At 39.5% G+C, this 26,035-nt stretch overlaps 1 protein-coding gene across 5 annotated transcripts in view; it reads left to right on the plus strand.

Moving 5' to 3' along the window:
- The first annotated feature begins 3,772 nt into the window (after nt 1-3,772).
- Nucleotides 3,773-26,035, plus strand: part of MARCHF8 (membrane associated ring-CH-type finger 8) — a 135,304-nt gene continuing 113,041 nt past the window's right edge. For 3 of the 5 annotated variants that reach the window (XM_090278386.1, XM_090278392.1, XM_090278391.1), the window contains exon 1: nt 3,773-3,896. The gene's annotated coding sequence lies outside the window, so the exon portion shown is untranslated. Of the gene's footprint in view, nt 3,897-4,032; nt 4,360-17,815; nt 17,940-26,035 lie in introns of those variants that run through there. The other 2 variants (XM_090278390.1, XM_090278389.1) reach the window with 2 other exon arrangements.

Here is a 26,035-nt window from a genome sequence, read left to right on the forward strand (position 1 = left end):
AGAAAGAGTTTCTTTGAAAAAGTTTCATTTAATTACAGTATTTAGTCATTTGATAAATATTAATTGAGCACCTATTAAGTGTCAGGCACTGTTCTACATGCTGCAGATGTAGTGTTGAACGAAACAATATCTTTGCTTTCATTGTGTGCTTACATTCTAGAGGAGGAAAACAATGTAAGTAAATACGCCAGATGGAGTATTGGTGTTATAGGATGCTGCATTCTTTTTCTAGGGCTGTCATAACACAGCTTCACAGACTTCATGGCTTAGACAACTGAAATTCATTTTCTAACAATTCTGGAGGCTAGAAGTCTGAGAACAAGGAGTTGGCAGGGTTTGTTTCTTCTGAGACCTCTCTCCTTGGCTTACAAATGGCTGCTGTTTTTCTGTGTCTTCACATGGCCTAACTTCTGTGTGCATCTGTGTCCTAATCTCCTCTTTAAAGGGCCTATCTCCAAAACAGGGCCTAGAATTTATACGCACCATTCTGCTCACAGCTCATTGGTTGAGTTAGTCATATGGCCTTAACTAATTAGCAAGAATTATGGGGTAGGGAATGGATATTTAATGAGCTGTAAATGTCTCTGTTACACATGGTAACAAGTGCTAAGAACAAAATCTTAACAGAGTAGGGTGACACAGATAGGGCTGTTGTTTCAGAAGGGGTGGTCAAAGATAGCTATGAGAAAGTTACATTCAGGTAAAGTCCCAAAGGATATGAGGAACTGAGGGAAAGTGTTCTATGCCTGAGGAAACCAAGAAATAGCAAGGAAGCCAGGTATTTGTCTTTCCCCACTTGCCTTATTTCACTTAGCATAATACTCTCCAGTTCCACCCATGCTGTTGCAAAGTTCCTTCTTTCTGCTGCATAGTATTTAATGTGTAAATGTACCACAGTTTTTGATCCACTCATTTACTGATGGCACATAGGCTGTTTCTACCCTTTGGATTTTTTTTTCTGTACTAGGTTAGCAAATTTCAATGATTTTCAAACTGTAGGCCAAAACTGTTACTTGGTTAAAAAAAAAAAAATCAATGTATTTGGCAGCAGAAATTTTTAAAAACAGAACAGAATAAATTAGAAGAGAAAGGAAATAGTGCATGACATAAATTTGCTTCTTGAAATTTTTAGTATATGCACATGTGTTTGATCAGTATGTAAACAGTATTCCGTATCCTGGGTTGAGGTTAGAAGGTATGAAGCTTACTGCTCTGTGTGATCTCATTTAATCATTCAGCTTTAAATGTCACTGACCAATCAATTTGTACCTCTGTATGTCTCCTCAGAATTCTGGTGACTTCTATTAAGGTGCTAATGATACATCTCTATTTGAATGTCTAATAGGCATGTAAAATTTAGCATGTCTAGAATGAATTTCTTGGTTTTCCTCCCCAAAGTTCAGACATCCCTCTTCTCCATCTAAATGACTATTCTTTTTATTGTTCAGGCCAAAAACTTAACAGTCATCCCTCACTCCGTTCTTTCACATACACCTCCAATCAATCCGCAAATACTGTTGGCTCTACTTTTGAAACTGTAACCAGTGTAGTATAAGAAGACCAAAATCAAGATATAGGTAGATACAATGAAACCACATCTTTATAATTATTAATAAAAAGGAAAAGGTGCTCAGACTTGGAATCAGGAAACATAAATTCAAGACTAGCTCTACCATATTATAGCTTTGTAGCACCTTAGTAGGCTATTGTTCACTTGTTTCTTTGTTTGCAAATCCCCCATTACTTCTTACATTCATTATCCTAGTGGAGCATTGTGTTAGGGAAAATGCCATTATAGAGTAAAAAAAATTTGCAGTATATCTTATCATACACACCAATGCATTTTCTTGTTTGCAGTGACACCATAACTAAAAAACTAGAAATGGCTAGAGATGTTTAGCCGCTTGGTGGACAGTTAGGTTTGACTGGCTCTTGGGGTTAACGCAGGTCACTTGGCTCAGGACTGACTTCTTTCTCTCTCAAAAACTCTAGGAGAGGGCAGGAAATTTCCCTATGTGGGCTGAGGCAATGGAAAAGTAGTATATTAGGAGTCCCCATCACCGCATACAGGATGTGGAACTAACTTACTGCCACAAGGCTGGTACTCTCCTTTAAGTGACCAGCTCATCACCAATGAGCAATTCTCTATGGCAGCCTTCCATTCTAAGCGCAAAGACTTCTCAGTTGCACTTAGTTTCCTTGCTGGCATCCCATGCTCAACTCCAGTTCAGCTGGCAAGAATCCAAACCCAGGACCTGGACACATTCCAGTTGTCAGCTTCCCTTCGCTTGAGACTCTGACCTCCTTATCACTACCCTCTTGCCAAAGACCATATGTGGTTAATATTTATTGATTACTGTGTTGGTCACTTTAAAGTGTTGTGCTAGTATTATTTCATTTCATTTTCATAACTACTCTATTCAGGAAATGTGATCTTCCTTTTAGATAAGTGAAGAAATGGGCTCTGAAAGGTTAGGTAAATTGTGTAGATAGCAATGGCTGAGCCAGGACTCCCCCTAGCATTGCCTCCATTAGTTCTGCCTAACTCCACAGATCTCTCTGGACCTACAAAGTTTCTTTGCCACTTCTTACAGAAAGATTGCAGGATTCCACGTGTGCAAATTCACTTTTTTGCTTTCCATGCATGTTTTAGGCATAGGATATACCAATGGAAGATATTGTTCATGCCTTCATGGAATATCTGCTGCCCAAAGCAGCAGAAGAAGTCAACCAGATTGTGGCAACTGGACTTGTAACCTATTTTCCATTGTAAAAGAAGAGCATGGAGAAAATTTATCACTGTGTTTTGTACTCTTTGTAATGTTGCATTCTAAGTGTGCTACAGAAGGGAAAAGGATTTTTGATCTTTTTGTATTGATCTAGAGGATATTTAGAGTCCACTGCTTTGTCCCTGTTTGCTGTTGGACAGCCAGTTATGCAAAGTTGTCAAAACTGTATGGAGGAATCCATTCTCCAATAGATCACTCTGGACAACAGAAGAATTATGAAAATTTTGAGGGTATTTGCTCACAATTCACTCAAGAATTTACTAGTAAGTAATACAAACTTTTAGTCTTTTCTGCAATTATGAGTATTATTGAAGAAATTGGCAATGGCTGAAACCTGCAAAGTTTGATCTCGGAAAACTGGACTTTGTAGAAATAGTCACTAAAAACAAAGTGACAGTAATTTTGATGTGGACAAAGTCTGAATGATGATTCAAATTTTCACTTAGATATGTTTGTATTTACATATATAAAGACTAATTCCCATGATAATTATAATTTAAAAGTTGGAAGTTCCGTAAGACTTCCCTTTCCACGGTGGAGGTGGGGAGGGAGGCTGTGGGCATAGCCATTCACTTCAGATGAGGGATCCAGAGCAAACAAGTGTTTGTTAAGGCAAGCGGAACAATTATTGCTTATTTCCTTGCTCTCCCTTCATTTGCTAGCTTTGGGTAAGGAAGTTTTTTCCATGTTTTTCCCTAAGTTCAGTCTCATTCTGCTGGGGCAAATTCCCTTCTTCCAAACCACTAATGATATATGGAATTAGGCCCAGGGTCACTAAAGGATGTAGTCCAGCTGGTGGGACCCTTCTCCTTGTCCAAGTTGAGCAGGGTGCTCAAGCTCTTGCCTCTGCACCCGGAAAGGTAAGTGCGGAGAAACCGCTCCACCCGTCCGCCGCTCGCCCCCAGAGCGCTCTAGTCGCCTGGCAACATCTCCGCCCAACCCTCTGAGCATGTGACGCGAACGTCACGTGATAGCCCAGTCGGCTTCCTCCAGTGGAGGGGTGAAAACGGGTCCACGGCCTCAGAACTTCGGCCTTGTTGTGTCTGCGTTCCCGCATGTCCCAGGCGGGCACCAAGGGCCTGGTCGCGAGCGCGGCGCGCACCTCAGGTAACTGGGGCCGGCGGGACTCACGCCGCACGCAGCCGCTGTTGCTGCGGGACTCGAGCCAGGCGGAGCCCGGGGCCGGGGGTGTGGCTGTAGGCTGTGAGGTCCGAGACAGGTGGGCCGGGCGGGTGCGGCAGCGGCTCTGCTCTGTCCTGGGCCCAGGCCCAGGTGCGCACCCGGTCGGAAGGCGGAAGCGACCCCAGTCCATGGGCTCTTCTGCTCCGGTGTCGGAGGCTGTCTTGGGGGCCCGGCTGCCCCGGGGCCACCGGATCCGTCTCGCGCTGAGGGCCCTGGTGGGAATCCCCGTTCAAGTCCAGCCGCGAGTGGTCCTGAGACCTTGGGCAGGCCAGCCCTAGTCCTTGGCCATAGTTTCCAGTATCTATAAAATGAAAGTCTGGATTAAGATCTTCCACGTCTGACGTGTGTGATCTCGAGAGAGACCTGCATGCATTGGAGGCTGTCAGAGGTGAAGCATAGATAGATATTTTTCTTTTAATTGCTAAGTTTTACATCTTTTATCTGACAGTGTTTGGATTCTTGTTCATCTGGGTGAAGTTTTTAATAGAAAACTTAGAGAAAGTCACAATGGTTTATGTTACTGTTTTTTCAGGCTTTTTTTTTTTTTTTTTAATACAAGGGAACCTTCGTTTTAAAATCTCGTTTGGAATCTCAATATGTAGCAAGATAAAAAGAAATCTGCTTCAGATCAGAGATAGAGAATCATTGTTATAGAGTTGAGGAAATGTTTGTGTTTTTGTTAATTTTATGGGATTTGGAAGATTGATCCATGGCATACGTTAAGTATTATTTTTCCTTTGATTTTGTTCGACCATCTGTCATGCAGTTAGACAGTTAGTATATTTCTCATATATGCTGGAAAAAGATACCAGAATTTCCAGTAAAGACTTCTTTTTCCAAGTTTTCTTGCACCCCAGTCCCACCCAGGGAAGAAAAACGTATGCTTGTAATGGTGACACCTCATGCCTCATTTCTGGTTTAGTTGCTCAGGCACAAAATGGAAGTGGAAGACTTTTCAAGACTTAACCGAGACCAACTGAATGGATTAATTAGGACATTTTCACTGAAAAACATGAAAAGTGGATGAGTATGTGAACTAACGTGGTTAGAGTCATGGAATAATGTGACTACCAAAATTTGAAACCCTGGAGCAAGAGAATGTTGGGTTTTGAAAGGACTGGCTTTCAGAGATATGGAGTGAACATGTAAACAGAATATGAGGTGGTGGTGTGTAGGCAAAAAAAAATATCAGGAGGATTTTCTTTTATATGAAGAAAAATGCACAGTTTTTTTGTGTGTCTTTTAAACTTTATTGCTTACACTATTACTTTTTCCGCCTTTTGCCAATTGCACTCAGCCCTCACGTCCCCCCTCCCATTTTCTCTGACCATCAGCATTCTGTTGTCTTTGTCTATGCATTATGCATATATATTCTTTGGGTAACCCCTTCACCTTCTTTCATCCAGTCCTTCCCTCCAACAGCTGTTAGATGTCTGTTATATGTATCCATGCCTCTGTTTCCATTTTGTTCATCAGTTTATTTTGTTCATTAGATTCCATAAATAAGTGAGAGATCCTATGGTTTTTGTCCTTCACTTAGCACAATATTCTCCAGTTCCATTCATGCTGTTGCAAAAGATGAGAGTTTCTTCTTTTTATGGCCATGTAGTATTCCGTTGTGTAAATGTAACACAGCTTTTGTTTTTTTATCCACTCATCTAATGATGGGCACTAGAATTAGTAAGAGATTTACTGAAACTTGAAATTTGATATTGAAAAAGGAAAGCCATGCCCTTTTTAAAGCTTGTCCACCTTATGTGAGGTGAGCCAGAATTGGAGGTTGAATGGATCATGACTGGAACCCAAGGTGACCTCATGAAATGTTTTCTCTTTTCAGAGCAAATTCACTTTCTTTTCTTTTATTTTTTTATTTTTATTATTTTTATTTTTTTTCAAACTCACTTTCTTGATCTCTGGTTTAGGTTTAGACAAGTCCCTTCCCTTCCTAGGTTCTCAGTTTCTCCCACAAAGCAAGGAAATTAGATTCATTACTGCTCTACTTTTTGGCTTCAATTAGGGTTGCCAGGTAAAATACAGGACACACAGTTAAGTTGGAATTTAAGATAAACAGTTAATAAATTTTTCGTCTAAGTATTGCATAGGACACGCTTTACTAAGACAATTCATTATTTATCTGAAATTCAAGTTTAACTGGGCCTGTCTTTTTATTTGCTAAATCTGGCAATTGTTATAGCTCCAACATTTTTTGCAACATTAACTCCAGAGAGAAATAAGTGCACTGATGGGAGTGAATTAATTCAATTGATTCAACCAGTTAAGACCCCCTTTTTAAGACTGTGTTTATTTTCAGAGAAAGGGCAAGGGAGGGAGAAAGAGAGGGAGAGAAACATCAATGTGTGGTTGCCTTTCACACACGCCAAGCTGGGGACCTGGTGGCAACCCAGGCATGTGCTCTGGCTGGGAATTGAACCAGCAACACTTGGTTAACAGGGAACCAGCAACACTTGATTCACAGGCCGGCACTCAATCCACTAAGCCACATCAGCCAGGGCTAAGACCCCTTATTTGTTAACAGTAGTAATGTCTAGTTCCTGAGGAATAGCTCTGTTTCACTTGGGCCACCCCTCAAAATCACATTATGTTTAGATTCATACTTTTGGTAATAAACAATTTAAATATCTGGACGTGAAAACAGAAAAAGTTTGCCAAATGGTTAAAAGTAACAAATTTCAGTCTTGAAATGGCACGTACTATTTTCTTCTGTAAAAGATACTTTATAACCCTACTTGTTCTAAAGTTACATAATTGCCTTCAAGACATTTTCTTGAGCAGCAGACTGTTTGATGGTAAATAATCTTTGAGGAACTTCTTATGCCTTTTGATTTGGCCCCCTATGAATATAGAAAATGATCAGTATATACACTAAAATTTTATAATTAATGTTATATTTTCCCTTGCTATACAGTCTAGCCTCAGTTCTTGAACAATATGATTCTTGACCAAGTTGTTAAAGGAAAAAAATGTCTCAGTTGTCCAACAAAACTTCAGGTCTCAACAATCTACCATCCTTTCATGCTATACCTCTGTGATCAGTCATGCATCTATCAGGTGACAAATGAGATTCAGTTTTCAAACAAATTGCTTCTTGAACAGGTTTCTGCAATGAATTAACTTCAAGAACTGAGGTTCCACTGTATTTTTAAAGAGTCTCAATGTTGAAATAATTTTTCAAGGAATATGAATTTTTATTTGTAATTTTTGTAGGTATTTTTTTATAAACCAGGCAAGATCCAGTTTCTTAACTCAGAAACGCCTGAAATTTCTAATTCATTCGTTCATTCATTCAATAGTAAAAAAACTGAGTGCCTTCTGTGAGACAGTCTGATGCGATCAGTATTGTCATTCTTCAGCTTATAGAGGAGTTACATAGTGTGCAATTCAAGGATAATGTGATGAGGACTTTGAAGTGATAGAAATACAATTAAAATTGAGAGGAAGATAGAATGGCAGAACTTTCTGGAGATGGTGGTATTTAATGCAAGTCTTAGTGGTAAAGATGAGGTCAGGAAGACAGGCTTACAAAAAGGGTGAAAAGAAACAGGAAAGGGCAGGGAATCCATTATTCAGTTCTACAAAGCATACACTTGGTTGGATTAAAAGTAGTTGAAAATGTTTGTTTACAGGTAGTTTTTGATTCGCTGTGATGCTCCTAATAATCTGCATTAAGTATATTGGAATGGAACTTCTTCAGTATGTATCTGTATTAGAAAGATCTTCAGATGTCAGTGTAGCCCTTTGAAAAAATGATTATGAAATACATTGCACATACAGAAATGTGTAGTTTGCATAATTATAGCTCAAAAATATAATGTTACTCATACTGTTGAAACTTCTGTGTCCTTTTCTGATAGACATTGGACTCCATTTCCTTTTATTCTGAGGTGGGTCTCTTGTAGACAGCATATATATGGGTCATGTTTTCTTACCCATTCAGCCGCCCTATGTCTTGTGATTGGAGTATTTAATCTGTTTACATTTAAGTTTGCATTTAAGGTTATTATTGATAGGTACTTATTTATTACCATTTTATTGTTTCTACCTGTGTTCTGCTTTTTTTTTTTTTTTTTTTTTAATTATTCTTTAAGCAGGCCCTTTAACGTTTCTTGGAATACTGGTCTGGCAGTAATGAACTTCTTCAGGTTTTTTTTGTGTGTTTGTCTGGAAAGCTCTTTATTTTGCTTTCAGTTTTAAATATAGCCTTGCTGGATGAGAGTAGTCTTGGTTGCAGATTCTTACTTTTCATCACTTTTAGTATTTCATGCCATTCCCTTTGGCCTGAAGTGTTCCTGTTGAGAAATCAGCTGACAGCCTTATGGGAGCTACTTTGTAGGTAACTGTCTTTCTCTTGCTGCTGTTAAGATCCTCTGTTTAACCATTGCCATTTTAATTATGGTGTGTCTAGAGGTGGTCTTCTTTGGGTTCATCTTGTTTGAGACTCTGTGCTTCCTATACTTCTGTGTCTTTTTCCTTTAATAGGTTAGGGAAGTTGTCAGCCATTATTTCTTCAAAAAGGTTCTTGATTTCTTGCTTACTCTAATCTCTGAAATCCATATGATACAGATGTTGTTAACTTGATGTTGTTCCAGAGGTCTTTTAGGCATTCCTAATTTTTTAAAATTCTTTTTTCTTTCTCTGCTTGGGTGTGTTTATCCTTTTGTCTAAATCACTGGTTTGATCCTCTGCTTCATCTAAACTGCTGCTGATTTTTTTCTAGTGCATTCTTATTTCAGATATTTTATTCTTTATTTCTGATTGGTTCTTTTTTTATGGTTTTTATTTCATTTTTAATCCTTACTATCTTTTAAGTTCTCCTGAGATTATGTGTTCTTCCCCTAAGGTTCTTGAGCATCTTTGTAACAATTGTTTTAACCTCTGCATCTGGTATCTTGGTTACTTACATTTCATTTAATTATTTTTCTCTTTTTGGGGGGTGTTTCTCTCTCTCTTTTTTTTCTTTTTTTCCATTCAGGGTATATTTCTTTGTCTCCTCATTTTGTGTCTGTATATTAGGTAGATGTGCTATGATTCACCAACTTGTTATAATGGCTTTATGATGTAGGTGTCTTTTTTATTTTTAAGTATATTTTATTGATTATGTTGTTACAGTAGTCCCAATTTTTTTTTTCCCTTTGCTCCCCTCCGCCCAGTACCTCTCTTCCCTCCAGCAATCCTCTTCCCTTAGTTCATGGTCCATGGGTTGTGCATATAAGTTCTTTGACTTCACCCTTTTCCATATTATTCTTAACTTCCCCCTGTCTATTTTGTACCGACTAATTATGCTTCTTAGTCCCTGTACCATTTCCCCATTTCTCCCCCTTCACTCTTCCAGCTGATAGCTCAATGATTCCCATACATATGATTCTATTCCTGTTCTGGTTGTTTGCTTAGTTGGATTTTGTTATTATTTTTTTAGATTCAGTTGTTGGTAGTTGTGAGTTTATTGTCATTTTAATGTTCATAGTGTTGATCTTTTTATTAAGTAAGTCCCTTTAACATTTCATATAATAATGGCTTTGGTTATGATGAACTCTTTAGCTTTACCTTGTCTGGGAAGCACTTTATCTGCCCTTCTAAATGATAGCTTTGCTGGATAGAGTAATTTTGGTTGTAGGTCCTTGCTTTTCATCACATTGAATACTGCTTACCAGTCCCTTCTTGCCTGCAAAGTTTATTTTGAGAAATCAGCTGATAATCTTACAGGCACCCCTTTGTAGGTAATTCTCTGCTTTTCTCTTGCTGCTTTTAAGATTCTCTCTTTATCTTTAACTTTTGGCATTTTAATTCTGATGTGTCTTGGTGTGGTTCTCTTTGAGTCTAGCTTGTTTGGGACTCTCTGTGTTTCCTGGACGTGTACGTCTATTTCCTTTGCCATATTTGGAAATTTTTTCTTCATTATTTTTTCAAATAAGCTTTCGATGTCTTGCTCTTCTTCTTCTCCTTTTGGCACCCCTATTATTCGGATGTGGGCATGTTTAAAGTTGTCCCAGAAGTTCCTAAGCCTCTCCTCATTTTTTTCAATTCTTGTTTCCTCATTCTGTACTGGTTGACTTTTTTTCTTCCTTATGTTCCAAACCATTGATTGGAACCCCAGTTTCCTTCCCTTCACCATTGGTTCTGTGTGGCTTTTTCTTCATTTCATTTAACATAGACTTCACTTCTTCCCTTATGCATTTGCCATACTTAAGTATATCTGTCAAGCCTGTGAGCATCTTTATCACCAGTGTTTTGAACTCTACATCTGTTAGGTTGGCTATCTCCTCGTTGCTTAGTTCTCCTACTGGAACCTTGATTCATTCCCTCTTTTGGATCATACTTCTCTGTCTCCTCATCTTGGGAGGCTTCTGTGTTTGTTTGCCTCTGTATCTGAGGTAGAGCTGTCATACCTGTTACATTGTAAGGGGTGGAGCCTTAAGTATTCGTTGGTACAGAGCGACCCATTTCACCACATTGTGGTGCTGTATGTGGGGGAGGGATCTGAGAGGGAACAGTGCTGCTTGCTCAGCACTTGTCCCTTTTCCAGGCACTTCTTCCACTTCCTGTATGGGACTGGTGCCTCTCTAGCTCTTGCCCTGACTGTGGTTCCCAGAGTGGGCGGGCCTGTGGACATTTTAGGACCATCGGGACCCTTTAAACAAGCGGACTCTGCTGAGAGACTGGCAGTTTATTCCTCTACCCCAACCCCCACTGGTTTGCATAGTCAGAAGCAATGAGGCTTTATCTTCCCTGGTGCTGGGACCGTGAGCTGCGTGGTCTGGTCTGGTTCTGGGAGCACACCCCAGGTGTCCCTCCCACCTTTTTAAGATGTGTGACTGCACTTTCTGCTGGTCTGCTGCTGCCCTCACACCGTGTTCTCTGCACCCTGGCTCTGCCCCTCCTACCTATCTGGATGAGTATTTCTTCTTTAAATCTTTGTTAGTTGGAATTCCATGCAACTCGATTTTCTGGAACTTCTGGCTGTTTCTAGTTTTGAGGTAGTTGTATTCCTTTTTTGTTGTGGAAGGAGACACAGTTTGTCTATCTGTGCCTCCATCTTGGCCAGACATAGGTGTCTTGTTGGGCTCAGGGGCACAATCTTCCTGATTACTGGAGCTCAGTGCTCCAGGAACGTAATTTGTGGGAAATGTGTATCCTCCTGCTATAGCTGAGTCTTTAATGCTGTTGGCCCTTTTGTGGGTAGAGTTAACCTTTAAGTTTGACTGACTATAAGAATAAACCTTTGGATCACCATCTATGAGTCACTGTGCAGGGGCTTCCCTCTGAAGTAGAGTTGTTCTCAGTAGGGTCTGGTGCCTGTCGGAATCCCCCTTTGGGTGTAATGTTTATATGACCAGTTGGATGAAGTTCTGCTGTGTTCTGAAGCTCACCATTGGTTGTGTTAGTTTTGGGTCCACTTGGGTGAGGTTCTGGTACAGGTTGATTATAATCATCCTTAGGCTACCTGTCTGTGGAACTACCATGCTAGTAGCTGTTTGTGGCTGCGTCTACTGGGTCTTGGTATGTGTGTCAGGGGTCAAGCTATGTACAAGTGTTCGCTTCATCCACCCAAGAGCTTGGGGCAGAACTATAAAAGGTCTGAGGCTTCCTGAGGTCCGCCTTCACCTGTCAGCTACTCTGCTTCCTCCTGTTGTTGCCTGGTCTTACTCCAAAGTCTTTCTTCAGACAGTGGGTCCTGACTGGCTGAGACCTACAGACCCTTCCACAGGTTATGAGCTGTGTAGGTTTTGGCAGCCGGGGTCAGGAGGATGGGGCTGGTTCGTCTCCTGCGTGGGGGCCATGAGGTGAAGCACTCAATGAAGGAAAAGTTGCCCCCACTCTAGAGTCAAACCACTCAGTGTCTGCTAGAGTCCCCTCAGGAGGAGGTGCCGCAGGTTCAGGTTGCGTGTGGCCGGCCATCCTCTCTCTTCTGGAGCAAGCTTAGCAGAGTGGAGTCACTCACTGGGACTCTTGGAGAACATATCCAAAAGTTCCTTATTGAGAGTGGTGCTGGTAGAGCTGCATGAGGGGGCCAAGCACTTGCTTTGGTCCTAGACGATAGCCTCCAAAGGAGAGACACTCAGAATGTGAATATCCCAGCTCAAAGCAGCACTCTGTCTCTCTGCCCCCTATGTTGCTGAGCTCAGCAGGTGGGAGCACCAGGGCTTGGAAGGGCAGATCTAAACAATCTCCTTTTGGGGGTGGTGGTGGTAATCCTGTCAGAGTGGGGAGGGCATTTCTTCCTTTTCCAGGGTAAAAGCCTCCAAAGGAGGTATGCACCAAGGTCCCAGCTCTGAGTAGCTCTCAGATCCTCCCCACCCCTCCGTGGGACTGAACTCAGCAGGGTGAGGCCCACCCACTGCCAGAAACTTAGGTCAAATAAGTCTCTAGTTGGAGGAATAGCATGAGCTGAGCTCAGAGGGATGATGTAGCCACACAACCCAGCACCAGCCCATCTGATTCCTGGTCAAAAGCCTTCCCAGGAGATGTGCTCCACAAGTCTCAGCTCTGCGCAGTACTTGGATCTTCATTCTGGACTAAATTCAGCAGGGTAGGGCCACAGGTAATGAAAGGGCAGATCAAGTGATTCAACAGGTTGGGGATAGGGTGCTGGCTGTGCACTTAAGGTGGAGAAGAATGAAGCTACATAGTTAACTGAGTCTCCACCAAGAGGTTCTCCAGAAAGAGTGCCCCAGATGTCTCTGCTGGGTGCAACCAGCACACACCTTTGTAGGACACCCCTATGTCACTACTAGTTGGAGGACCAGATAGTGCACTCCCCAGGCTGGTACTTGATCTTGGGAAGGTGGTATTTGGGTCTCTAGTAAGCTCCCTTCTCTCCCATGGGGACTGAATTCCCACTAATATTCACCACCAGATGCTATGGGGGCTCCACTTCTTGTTTCTGTTGCTCTGGGTTGGGAATTTCTGGGTTGGGGATTCCTGCGTGGGGTTGAGACCCCACACCCCTAGAGGGAGGGAGTTTTGCAGCCACCACACGTGGGTGCAGGATCCAGCCCTTTCCACATCTCTGCCCTTCTTACCAGTCTCTGTGTGGTTTCTTCTGTAAATCCTTGGTTATAATTTGTCAGTCTTCAGTTGACTATTCAGGGTGACTGCTCTATAATTTAGCTATAAATGCAGTTTGGCACTGGGAGCAGGTGTGTATAGCTTCGACATAGTCTACAGTCATCTTGGAATTTGTACTTTATTATTCTTGTTTTATAACACTTGTATGAATTAGGCAGATGGAATATTTTATTTGCTTCATGCTTATTTTGTTTATGACACACAATCAATCTTATGTGAAAGAGCCTTTGGGAAATGATTGACAGTGTGAAACTGCTTGGCTTGTTACGGCTACATAGGCGAGACTGAACACTCTGAAGCGGTGTATAAAGTAAGCAAAGGATTTTATTTGCTGGCCATCGGGCAGACCCTGAGCTGGTCTTTAACATGATCCGAGCTGCTGGGATGTTTAAGCAGGGGCTTATATACTGGTAATGCCCCTTTGTTTCTTCTTTGGTGGGAAACAGCCTTAGGAAGAAGAGGCTGGGTAGGACTGCAGGAATGTCTTGACAGTACAGGAACAGAAATTTGCAAGGCTGTAAGGCTATCTTCGGAGGCAGCATAGCTCTCCAGCCAGGGACGAATTCTCTATGAAGCAATTTATTTTCAAAGGTCTAGATATTCTGTAAAGTATAACTTTCACAGATGTTATAAACCGGACACAAGCAAATGGAAGATGATAGAGGCTGAGGTCCTTTTAGCTTGTAAATTACCAATTGCTATAACACTTTTTTCTATATTTCTTTTTCAAAGACTTTTTAGCAAGTCCTTGCTACTTCTTACAAAGAACATTTGAAGCCCCTACATACTTACATATTTAGCAAACCTCTGCAACTCTTTACAGAGAATAGCAGAAGCCTCTACAGGCTAAGATTTTTCAAGAAGATGTATGCCATAAATGAATTCCTTTTGTGTTACTCCCAGAAGGATTAGGTTGCTTTTAGGTGAATTTCTACAGGGTAGTTGATGTGGAAGATGATACTTTAATACTATAACCTGATTTTTAAGTTAAAATGACCTTTCATTTTATTCCAGGAGATTACATGCTATGAACCTTTAGATTTATCTTGATTTCTTAAAAAAAATTAAGTATATTCTCAGGAAGGCTAACTTTTATATTAGATTCTATCAAAGCAATAAAATTTTGAGGAATTCCTGGAAGTCTTAAGTTTGTTAATTCAGTTGTGATAGTACTTAGGAATGTTCTAGTACTTACAAAGGTGGCATAGTGATTAAGGATATGGGCTTTGGAGCCAGCTTTAGCACTTACTATATGACTCTTGGCCAGGGTTTCTACATTCATACAGTGGGGATGTTAACAATTACACTAACTACTTCATAGGGTGGCTGTGAGCATGTGAGATTTTTTGTAGGCACAATTTTTTATTTTTATTCTTTTATCTTTGTCTTTTCAATTATTTATTTTTTGGGGGGGACCTCCCACTCTGTAACAATTCCCCCCTCTCAGACTTAAGACACTTTATAATCTTATAAAGGACAATGGGCAAAGGTCTTGTGCTCCTCTGGCTGCTTCAAGCTGGATATGGCCGTTGTCCTACCTACCCTTGGGTCCAGAAATCCCTAATAAGAGTGGGATTGTGGAGGGGAGCGTGGCCTTCCCACATGGGGAAGGATCTTGCAGACTTCAGGTCAGTTGGCTGTCCCTGGGCAATGGCATGCTCAGTTTAACAAGTTGGCATCCTTGTTGTATTCTGGGGGAACAGATTTGGCAACAGGGTTAAAAGGCATCATTAAAACCATAACCCAACATAACCCACAAACCAGTCTCTAAATCTTTGAGACTGTTTTATTGGGAAGACATCCAGTTGCGAGGCATTTGAGATTCCTTTTGCCTGTAAATTAAGCATCTTTGATGATGTCACAGACCTAGTTTAACTTTCAAATGAAAGCAAACTTTAAATGAAAATAAATTTTAAAGACAGCTGCACTAGTTTATAGTCTACCACTGAGCATTGTGATTTTCCTTGAATTGTGATTTTTCTCCTTAAGATTACCCTCGTCATTAAAGGGACTGCATTAAGTCCAGTTTTAATTTATCTTGTTCATTCGCATAAACACAACAAGAGCAGCAAATGATCGCATATGATCTTTAAGTCTGCTTTGCTGAAACTTACACAAGGAACCTTTGGGATGACTTTCAGTCTGCCCCTCAGGGCACAGGAGCTGAGCCACATACCTGCCGTTCAGCCTTTCCTATAAACACCTGTCTTTTCCAAGTCCTTCAGGTTTCCCATTGTGCCTTAAGGTTTCTTCTAGCCATCTTTCAGGAAAGCAACCTTTGTTCCTTCCCTGCAAAGATTGCCATAAACTGCACAACCAACCCAGGTACCAGACCTTTTTTCTTACGGGCTTTTATTACCTTCGAAAGTCAATTCCAGTTCCTCAGGGCTTTTTGGTAACAACCAGAGCCCAGGCATGCCTCCTTTAGGTATGACATTCCAGTCAAAGTCTTGGTTAACAAAATGAGTTTGTTTGTTTGTTTTTATTTGTTAAAACTGAAAATATTTTTCTCTTTTATCATAAAACTTAACAATTGTGTTGGTTCTATTACTAACACAGTATTTTATACATCTTGGTATAGTTTTGAAGATATTAGACTTCAGAGTTAGGAAACTGAGATTCACTCCTGACTTTATGAATAGCTGCATGACCTCTGGCAAGCAGGCTTGCTTCATCTCTCTCTGCTTAGCGTAACTCATTTATAAAAGTGGGGTTGGGTTTGAATCAGTTGCTTTCTAAGATTCCTTCTAGTTCTCCCATTCTGTTTATTTGTCTCCCACTGAAAAATGATTGAGCTAACTATATAACACAATTCATGAGGAGAGCACATTTTACAATCTAGAGAGGAAAATGGTTTGGGGTAGGGAGTAAGATAATTTTACAGAAGCATTAAGGGCTGATACATTGAGAATAATTAGGTTTTTTTCACCTGATTCTAATCTAGGGTGAAACGGACAACAGTAGATGGAAGGGAGGCACTCTTCATTCAGCATATGGACGCATATCTAAAACTTATTCCTGTCCAACATAGAAATAGGCCACCTTAAGTGTTGTATGGCTTCCTAACACTGAGAGGACAAAGGTCAAGGTTATATTGGCAAATGATCTTTAGAGTCAGGTCCAAGTTATTTAAGCCTCAACTAGGGATGGTGCTGGATGACTTTTCTAATCTTCTGGCTTCCCATGGGTAATAATCATGACATGATAAAGTTGTTAAAGTAATCAAGAAAAAAAAGACCATATCATGGTGTGGCACAATACTCACTAACTTTAACTGAATTATACTAATGATGATTCATATACTAAAGTTCTTTTTTTGTCTGCAATTTTTTTTTGTTGTTGTTGAACTGCAGACTAATATTCTGAATTTTAGAAATGTTGCTCTTCTTAACTCTAGTTTTTGATTATTCATCTGGGAAAAGCAGCACTATTATTTTTATTTTTTTGTTTTGAGTGATCTTTGAATGCTTGCCACTTTTCTTTTAAGCAAAGCTGGGAACTGTAAGTTTGAATTCTTAGGTCCTGTTGAGACATGCAACTAAATTTGTCATCCACTGTGTGCTTTGCCAACTTCTCTGGAGATGTTTACTAGTCTGGGCAATTTTGATAATATTATCTTCTTACAGTTTCTGCTGTGAAGCAGTTTTTGAAGAAATATGATAGGTACGGGAGCAAGCTCTTGGAGAAAAAGATATTCTTATTATTTTTCTTAAATTGTAATGCTCTTTTTTCCTACTTCCTGACATAAAATTTTGGCCAGTGTGTGTGTGTGTATTTTCTAAACTACCTCAGGTCTCCTTTCCACACTGTGTGTCCTGTTGCTGTTGAGTAGGGATTAGACTCTGGTGTACTAGTGGATAAATCAGTTTATCTCAGGCTTCTCAACCTTAGCACTATTGACATTTGGTGCTAGATAATTCTTTTTATTTATTTTATTTTTTAAAATTTATTTTTTGATTTTAGAGAGAGAAGGGAGAAAGAAAGTGATTGAGAGAAACCAATTTATTGTTCCTCTTACTTATGCATTCATTGGTTGATTCTTGTATGTGTCCTGACCCGAAACCTTGCTTATCGATCGGTATGACGCTTTTACCAACTGAAATACCCGGCCAGGGACTTTAAAGGTAACTACTGGAAAATTTGAAAGGGATCGCTGTGGTTGGTACAGATTTGTATTTTAAATATCATTCTGAAGGTTGTGCAGAGACTCAATGGGGATGGGAGCAAAGGCAGTGTGCTAGCCGCTATCTGGAGACTGCGCAGAAGAAAGGAGGCAGGCTGGGCCAAGGTCTGCATAGGCGGGCGGCTCAGGACTGCTGTGTCTTGTCCCCCAGGGCTGACCAGGAAGAAGTAGAGCGTGGACTAGAACTTCGAAGCCTCCCTGGGTCGCTAGATAATCCTTCGTTCTGGAGCTGTCTGTCCTGTGCATTGTAGTATGTTTAGCAGCATACCTGGCCTCTTCCTACTAGTGCCAGTAGCACCACCACCGTTATGTCAACCAAAAAGATAGCTCCAAGACATTGCCAAAAGTCCCCTGCACAGCAAATCACCCAAGCTGACAACCACTGACTCATTCATGCCTCTCAGCTAGCCCTCTGCCAGTTACGATCATCCTGCTCTCGGCTGGTATCTGCATGTTGCCAGCCTTGCTCACAGCCTCCTCCCCCTAATTGTGCTCTGCTCAGCTGATTAGGTGGAAAGCTGCCAACTAGAAAGTGGAATCAGTGGGGAGTGGGGCAGAGTTGGAGTCAGGTGCGGCCTTGGGTAGTGGCTGAGTACTGTAACTCCCAGATGGGTGTGCTTTTTGGTGGCAGCTAATGATTAGACTTAAAAACAAATGTTTTTGACACGAGAGTGAGCCGACACTGACACTGCATACAACAGGTATGTGGCATCTTCATGTTTTCTGAAGCCTGTCTGGGAGTCTGGGATTTTGAAAGAAAGTTTTAGGGATGTTTGATGTTTTCTCCTTACTGTTTTTATATGAAAAACTAAGGAAAAGAGAAACTGCTTCATGATGAACTTCCATGTTCAATTTCTATTTCATTTTTGAGGTTACTTTAGTAGTTAGAGTCAGTAATTTATTTTTACATGGATGAAATGAGGTGGGAGAATTTGTAAATAAAAGGAACATATTTAATGAATGCAACCGGGGATGATGCTGTGCCATAAGAAATGCTCAGAGTGCTTGGGGAGGGAGGCAGGTAACTGTGCATGACTCACTGTGCAGGAATGGTAACTGTCTTGGGTTGGGGCAAGTGCTGAGGGATGGGCAAGGAGAGATCTCATAGATAAACTCAAGACTTGGAACAGGTGTTCACAGTACTTGTTTATATTCATTTTCAAACAATCAGTGTTTGTTATTAGTACTTTTATTCTGGGCTTTAAAATATATTTTTTTAATCTAGTCCAGATCATTCTGAATGCCTGTTTATCTTATAAACTTTATTCTCTTTCTATTTCATAGTAAATTAAAAAAATTTTGCTACCATACATATGTCTTGATGGCTATCTTTGGGCATACATTTTAAACAACAGTTCAGACTATTTCTTTAGGATAGTATCATGAACTGGAATTACTGAGTGAGATGGTGTGAATATTTTTAAAGTTAGATTTATTGAGGTGGTCATTGGTTAATCAAATAGGTTTCAAGTGTATAATTCTATAATACCACATCTGCTTTTGCATTGTGTGTTTACCACCCAAAGTCAAAACTCCTTCTGCCATCATATATTTGACCACCTTTACCATTTTTTTTAAGGCTCTTGATTCATGTTACTAAACTGCTTTACTGAAAAGTTCTGATTAACACTTTTACTAGCAGAGTGTTGACTGACCCTTTTGGGCATCATTGTTAAAGTTGGGTGCTATTAAAAAAAATAAGTGATTTAACAGGTGGAAAACATCTCATTTTTGTCTGTCTTTGTTTGTTTAAATTATTGGTGCTGTTGATTTTTTGTTGTTGTTGTTTTTCCTTTTCCTTTAAAAGTTCATTGAGTTTCTTTTGTATATTGGCTGTCCATATCTTTTTCCCATTAATCATTTGGGGTGTTACTGCCTTTTTCCTTATTTCTTTATACAGTATAACTTTTACTTTATTATTTTTAAATTACGGTTTACAATCACTATTATTTTATACTAGTTCAGGCATACAGCATAGTGGTTAGACAGTCATATGCTTCACAGTGTTCTCCCTGATATTTCTAGTACCCACCTGACACCATACATTGTTATTATAGTATTATTGATTTTATTCCCTGTGCTGTACTTAACATCCCCATCACTGTTTTGTAACTACCAATTTGTAGTTCTTTATCCATTCATCTTTTTAACCCAGTCCCCCTCTCCTCTGGCAACTGTCAGTGTATTCTCTGATTTATGAGTTCATTTTAATTTTGTTTATTCATTTATTTTGTTCTGTAGATTTCACATGTAAGTGAAGTCATAAGGTATTTGTCTTTCTCAATATGACTTATTTTACTTAGCATAATACCTTCTAGGTCCATCCATGCTGTGGCAAATGGTAAGATTTAATTCTTTTTTTAGGCCAAGTAATATTCCATTTCATATATGTACTACAACATTTTTATCCACTTGTCTCTTGATGGGCACCTGGGTTGTTTCCATATCTTGGCTATTCTAAATAATGCTGCAATTAACATAGGGATGCATACTAGATATAGTCTTTCGAACTAGTTTTTTGGGTTTCTCTGGACATATATCCAGAAGTGGAATCACTGGGTCATATGGCAGTACCATTTTTTATTTTTTGAGACTTCTCCATACTGTTTTCCATAGTGGCTGCACCAATCTACATTTTCACCAACAGTGCATGAGGATTCCCTTTTTCCTACATTCTTACCAATGCTTGATGTTTGTTCACATATTGATGATAGCCATTCTGACAGGTGTGAGGTGATATCTCACTATGATAAATGATGTTGAGCATCTTTTGATATGTTTACTAGTCATTTGTATGTCCACTTAGAGACATGTATATTCTGGTCCTCTGTTCACCTTTTAATTGGATTTTTTTTTTTTTTTGCTATTGTATGAGTTCTTTATAAATTTTGGATATTAAGCCATTATTGGCTGTATCATTTGCAGATATCTTCTCCAATTCAATAGGTTGCTTTTTTGTTTTGTTAATGGTTTCTTTTGCTGTGTGAAAACTTTTAGTTTGATATAGTCCCATTTGTTTTTTTCTGTTTCCCTTGCCCAAGTATATATATCAGGAAAGAAATATTGCTAAAGAAAAATGTCTGAGATTTTACTGCCTATGTTTTCTCCTAAGAGTGTTATACTTATAAGTCTTAACATTTAGATTTTAATCCATTTTGTACTTATATATGGCGTACAAAGGTGGTCTAGTTTCATTTTTTTTGCATGTATCTGTCCGATTTTCCCTGCATCGCTATTGGATAGACTGTCTTTACCCCACTGTTTGTTCTTAATTCCTTTGTCATATATTAATTGACTATATAGATATGGGTTACATTGATCTATGTATCTATTTTTATGCCAGTACCATGATGTTTTGATTACTGTGGCCTTGTAGTATAGTTTGATATATTGTAGCATGATACCTCCAATTTTGTTTTTCTTACTGAAAATTGCTGTGGCTATTTGGGATCTTTTGTGGTTCCACATAAATTTTTGTATTATTTGTTCTAATTCTGTGAAATAAGCCATTTGTATTTTGATAGGGATTGTGTTGAATCTACAGTTGCTATGGGTAGTATGGACATTTTATGATATTTATTTTCCTGTTCATGACACTATGTATAATTCCATTTATTTGTATCTTCTTCAATTTCTTTCTTTAGTGTCTTTTACTTTTCTGAGTACAGATCTTTTTCCTCGTTTAAATTTATTCATAGGTATTTAATTTTTCTTTGATGCAGTTTCAAATGGGATTTTTTTTACTTTCATTATAGATGTATTAAAAAGGCAACTCATTTCTGAATATTTATTTTGTATTCTGCTTCTTTACTGAATTCATTATCAGTTCTAATAGTTATTTGGTGGAATATTTAGGGTTCTCTGTATATAGTATCATGTCATTTGCAAATAATGGCAGTTTTACTTCTTCCTTTCCAATTTGGATACCTTTTATTTTTTTCTTCTTGTTTGATTGCTGTGGCTAGCACTTCCAGTACTACGTTGAATAAGAGAGGTGAAAGCAGAAATCCTTGATCTTAAGGCAAGCCCTTTTAGTTTTTCCCCATTGAGTATCATGGTAGCTGTGTATTTGTCATATATGTATGCCATTATTATGTTGAGATATGTTCCCTCTATTCTCACTAAGCTGAGAATTTTTTTTTTAATCAGAAATGGGCGCTGAATTTAATCAGATGCTTTCTGTGCATCTATTATATCATGTGATTTTTATGTTTTGATTATGTGGTTTATCATGTTAATTGACTTAAGGATATTGTACCAACCTTGTAGCCCAGGTATAAATTCCACTTATTCATGGTATATGCTCTTTTTAATGTATTGCTGAATTTGGTTTGCTAATATTTTTAGTATTTTTGCATTTATAGTCATCAAGGCTATTGTCCTATAATTTTCCTTTTTTTTTTTTTTTTTTTTTTTTGGTAATGTCTTCTTCTGGTTTCGAAATTAGGATAATGCTGGCTTAGTAAAATGAGCTTGGGCATTTTTCCTCTTCCTGAATTTTTTTGAATAGTTTTTAGAAGGATAGTTGTTAGTTTTTCTGTGAATGCTTGATGCAATTCACTTGTGAAGCCATTCGCTTCAGGAATTCTTTTTTTTAAACCCTCATAAGAGGACTTTTTTTTTCATTGCTTTTAGTGAGGTAGGGGTGGAGGATTGGGTGGAGGGAGAGAGAGACATTAATTGGTTGCCTCTTGTATATGCCACAACCAGGGATCAAACCTGCAACCTAGGTATGTGCCCTGACTGGTGACCAGACCTGTAACCTTTTGGTCTGTGGAACAACACTTCAACTGACTGAGCAACCTTGTCAGGACCTGACTCCCTTCTTTTCAATGTACTTTTTAGTTAATTATTACCATTTGTGAGTGAGCTGGACAAATGCTCTGCCATCATAGATAACTGGAATTCATTCCCATGTGTGCAGAAGACATAGTTTTATCATAAAAAATTGGGGGTTTCCTGAACATACACAACAAAGGGATGGTTTACGTACTGCGCTGATGGAGCAAAATGTGCAAAATTTCATCATGGCTACTTGAAATGGCGCACAATTTAAAACTTATGAATGACTTATTTCTGGAATTTTCCATTTAATATATTCTGACCGTGGTTGACCATTGGCAATTGAAACTACAGAAAGTGAAACCACAGGAGATCCTAGATGGTGGAGGTGTGAGAGCTACACTGACCTCCTCCCAGGACCAGTCTGGAATTGCAGCTAAATTATAGAGAGGTCATCTGGAATGACCAAGTGAGCAGTGGCTAGAGAGAAGCCTTATAACCATGGATAAATGGAAGAAACTACTTCATCAAAGTGTGACTGTATGGAGTGTGAAAGAGAGGCAAGAGGTCTAGCTGGGCTCCCATGGGTGGCAGATCAGAGAGACAACTCAGCTGCCGGGGCATTCCCATGAGAGCTGTGGGGTCTAAACCTTGGGCTGGGCTCTGTAGCCTACAGCACCAGAGCTGGAAGGGCACCAGATAATGTCCAGCTGTGAAAAGCAGCAGGATTTCTGTCTGCCAGAGAGATAGCTGAAGACGTGGTGAGCCTTTTAAAGGGCCAATGCACAAAATTTCATTTGCAGCCACTTTCCCTGGGCTCAAGCAAAGGGGGACAGAATGGACTAGAGATGCTTGAGAAGAGATTGGGGATGGAGGCTTTGGGGAGAGAACTGAGGGAGTGGCTGATGGGATCCCCATGCTGGCTCATCCCCCATACTGCAGGAGTCATCTTGCTGAGGCAGAGCAGTCCTCTCCAAGTGGCATCAGCCTGAGGGGAAGCAATAGTCCCGCCCACAGGATTTACTCTGTCCAGTCCTGTGGTGCTTATGCTTGACTACTGATTACAGACTGACTAGATTAACAACTACTGTAGATTGCTGGTAGTCTTGAGCAGGCTGCCTATGCCCAAACTGGGACATGATCTGACATCACCAGGGGCAGATCAAGAAAGAGAGGACAGTGGTAAAACTAGATTCTATTGAGATGAGTTCCAGCGCAGTCTTCTTAAAGATTTGTATTATTTTCTCTCCTGCACAGCTTTTTTTAACATCGATTTCGCGTCCTTCAAAATTGTGCCTATTAGGTCACTAGTTCTTATATTAGTTTATTTCTAATTTTATATTTTGCTCCTCCCTTTCCTTAATCCATTTTATCTTCTTCTTTCCTCTTATTTTCATTTCAAATTTAATTTACTCTCTTGCTACGTCTTGTTTCTGTCCCCCACACTTATTAATTCTCCCTGCTCCAGCATCTCAAAACCACTTTTCTTGTCATTAGTCATCTGACACTCTTTTTCCCATTCTTAACATACCCTTGTTCTCTTCCCACCTTTATCAATCTTTGCTTGTTGTTTGTTGATAATTGTTGCATTTCTTCAATTTATTTCTAGCTCTTTACTATTTTTGTATTTCAAGTGTCAAATTTTACCATTCCCATCTCCTACTCCATTTTGCCTTCCTCCTGCCTTTTCTTTCTTTTTTTTTTAAATTTTAACTTTTCCCTATTTTAGCCTGGTTTCCATTCCTCTATCCCCTCAAAATCACTTCTCTTTCCTCTAGACATCACTTACGCTTTTCTTTCTCTTTTCCCTCTTATTCGCATCCCACCTATATTAATCTTTGCTCTGTTGTTGATATTGCTGTGGTGGATCACTTTCCTCAATTTGGTTCCTATTGTTTTTCTTTTTTTCCTTCTTTTCCTTTTTCCCTCCTTCTCTCTCTCTCAGAAATTTGTATATATAAATTTCTGTTTAAACCTAATACTATATGCTTCCTTTTCTTACTCCATTCTGTCTTCTTTCCTACCTTTTTTATTTACCATGTAAATTCTATATTCTTTGTCTCTTTTTCTTGTCTCTATTCCCTACTTTAGTATTGCTCCTCCAACTCTGTCAAAGTCATTTTTATTTCAGTTAGTCATCTCATATTCATTTTTCCTTTCTTATATTAGTCTTAATCCCTTTACACCTTTATTAATATTGGCTCATTTGCTGTTGATAGTGTGGTTGTGGGGGGGGGGGGTGTTTCCTGAGCTGTTTGGTTTTGTTCTGGAAGTACCTGTACAAGAACATGCAAGCTGTGGTGGGCAGAGTATCTCTTAGTTAGCTAACTGGATGGAAGGACCCACAAAAGAACTACCCAACAGCAACCAAAATCCAATTACAAGAGAGCCCACATAAATAGCATAAAGGGCACCCCAAGAGCATCAAGCTCAGTAAATCAAGGTGACTGCACCACTGAGTCCCATAGATCTACCACAGAAGGTAACACCACAAACACAGAAAGTCAAAGCAGATCAACCTATTATGCAGAAACAAACAAGAACAGTCACCAAAAGATGGGGAGACAAAGAAACAACCCCCAATCAAAAGGAGAGGAGGAATCCCCAGAAAGAGTGCTAAATGAAATAGAGGCATGCAAACTATCAGACATTGGGTTCAAAACAATGGTTATAAGGAAGCTCAATGAGCTCAGTGAGAACTACAAAGAACCCCAGGGAAGCTACAAGGAATTTATAGAGAACTACACTAGCATGAAAAAGGACATAGAAACTATCAGTAAGAGCCAGGGGGAAATGAAGAATATAATATCTGTAATGAACAGAGTAGAAGAAATTAAAATCAGGCTAGGTGAAGCAGAGGATCAAATCAGCAAGCTGGAGGACAAAGTACAGAAAAATCCGCAGACAGAGCAATGAAATGAGAAAGGAAAAAAACCTCAAAAAGAATGAAGAGAGTTTAAGGAGCTGCAGAACAACATGAAACAGAATAATATTTGCATGATAGGGATACCAGAAGGAGAAGAAAAGGAGCAAGGGGTAGAAAACCTGTTTGCAAAAGTGACAGAAAAATTCCCTAACTTGATGAGAGAAAAGGTCATGTAAGCCTAGGAAGCCCAGAGGGTCTCAATCAAGATGAACCAAAGAGGCCCACTTCAAGATACACACAATTAAAGCAGCAAATTTTGAGGACAAAGAATCTTAAAGGAATCAAGGGAGAAATAGCTAGTAACATACAGGGGAGCTCTGATAAGGCTATCATCTGATTACTCAATAAACCAGAAGGAAATTGCAAGAAATATTCCAAGTAATGAAAAGCAAAGGCCTACTACCAAGAATACTATGCCCATCAAGGCTCTCATTTAAAATGGAAGGTGAAATAAGAAGTTTCTCAGACAAGAAGAAACTAAAAGAATACATCTTCACCATACCAGCATTATGAGAGATGCTAAATGGACCACTTTAAGAAGATGAAGAAAAGGGAGAGGGTGTGAGGGAGGGGGGTGGTGGAGAGAGAGAAGGGCAAAGGGGGAAAATGACAATGAATAAGTACCTATCAATAATAACCTTAAATGTAAATCGATTAAGTGCTCCAGTCAAAAGCCATAAGGTAGCTGAAGGGATAAGAAAGCATGATCCACATATATGCTGTCTGCAAGAGATCTACCTCAGAACAAAAGACATGTACAGACTGAAAGTGAAGGGATGGAAAAATTCCAAGCAGACGGACATGACAAAAAAAGCAGGGGTATCAATACTTATATCCGGCAAAACAGTTTTCAAAACAAAGGCTATAAAAAGTGACAAAAAGGACACTACATAATAGTTAAGGGAACAATCCATCAAGAAGATATGACCCTTTTAAACATATATGCACCCAACATAAGAGCACCCAAATATATAAGGAAAATCTTGGAGGACTTCAAGAAAGATAGCGACAGCAACACACTCATAGTAGGGGACTTTAACATCCCATTGTCAACAGTGGATAGATCTTCAAAGCAAAGAATCGACAAGG

Source organism: Furipterus horrens, unplaced genomic scaffold, assembly GCF_987537825.1.
Source record: "Furipterus horrens unplaced genomic scaffold, mFurHor1.1.pri manual_scaffold_5, whole genome shotgun sequence".
Taxonomy (NCBI): domain Eukaryota; kingdom Metazoa; phylum Chordata; class Mammalia; order Chiroptera; family Furipteridae; genus Furipterus; species Furipterus horrens.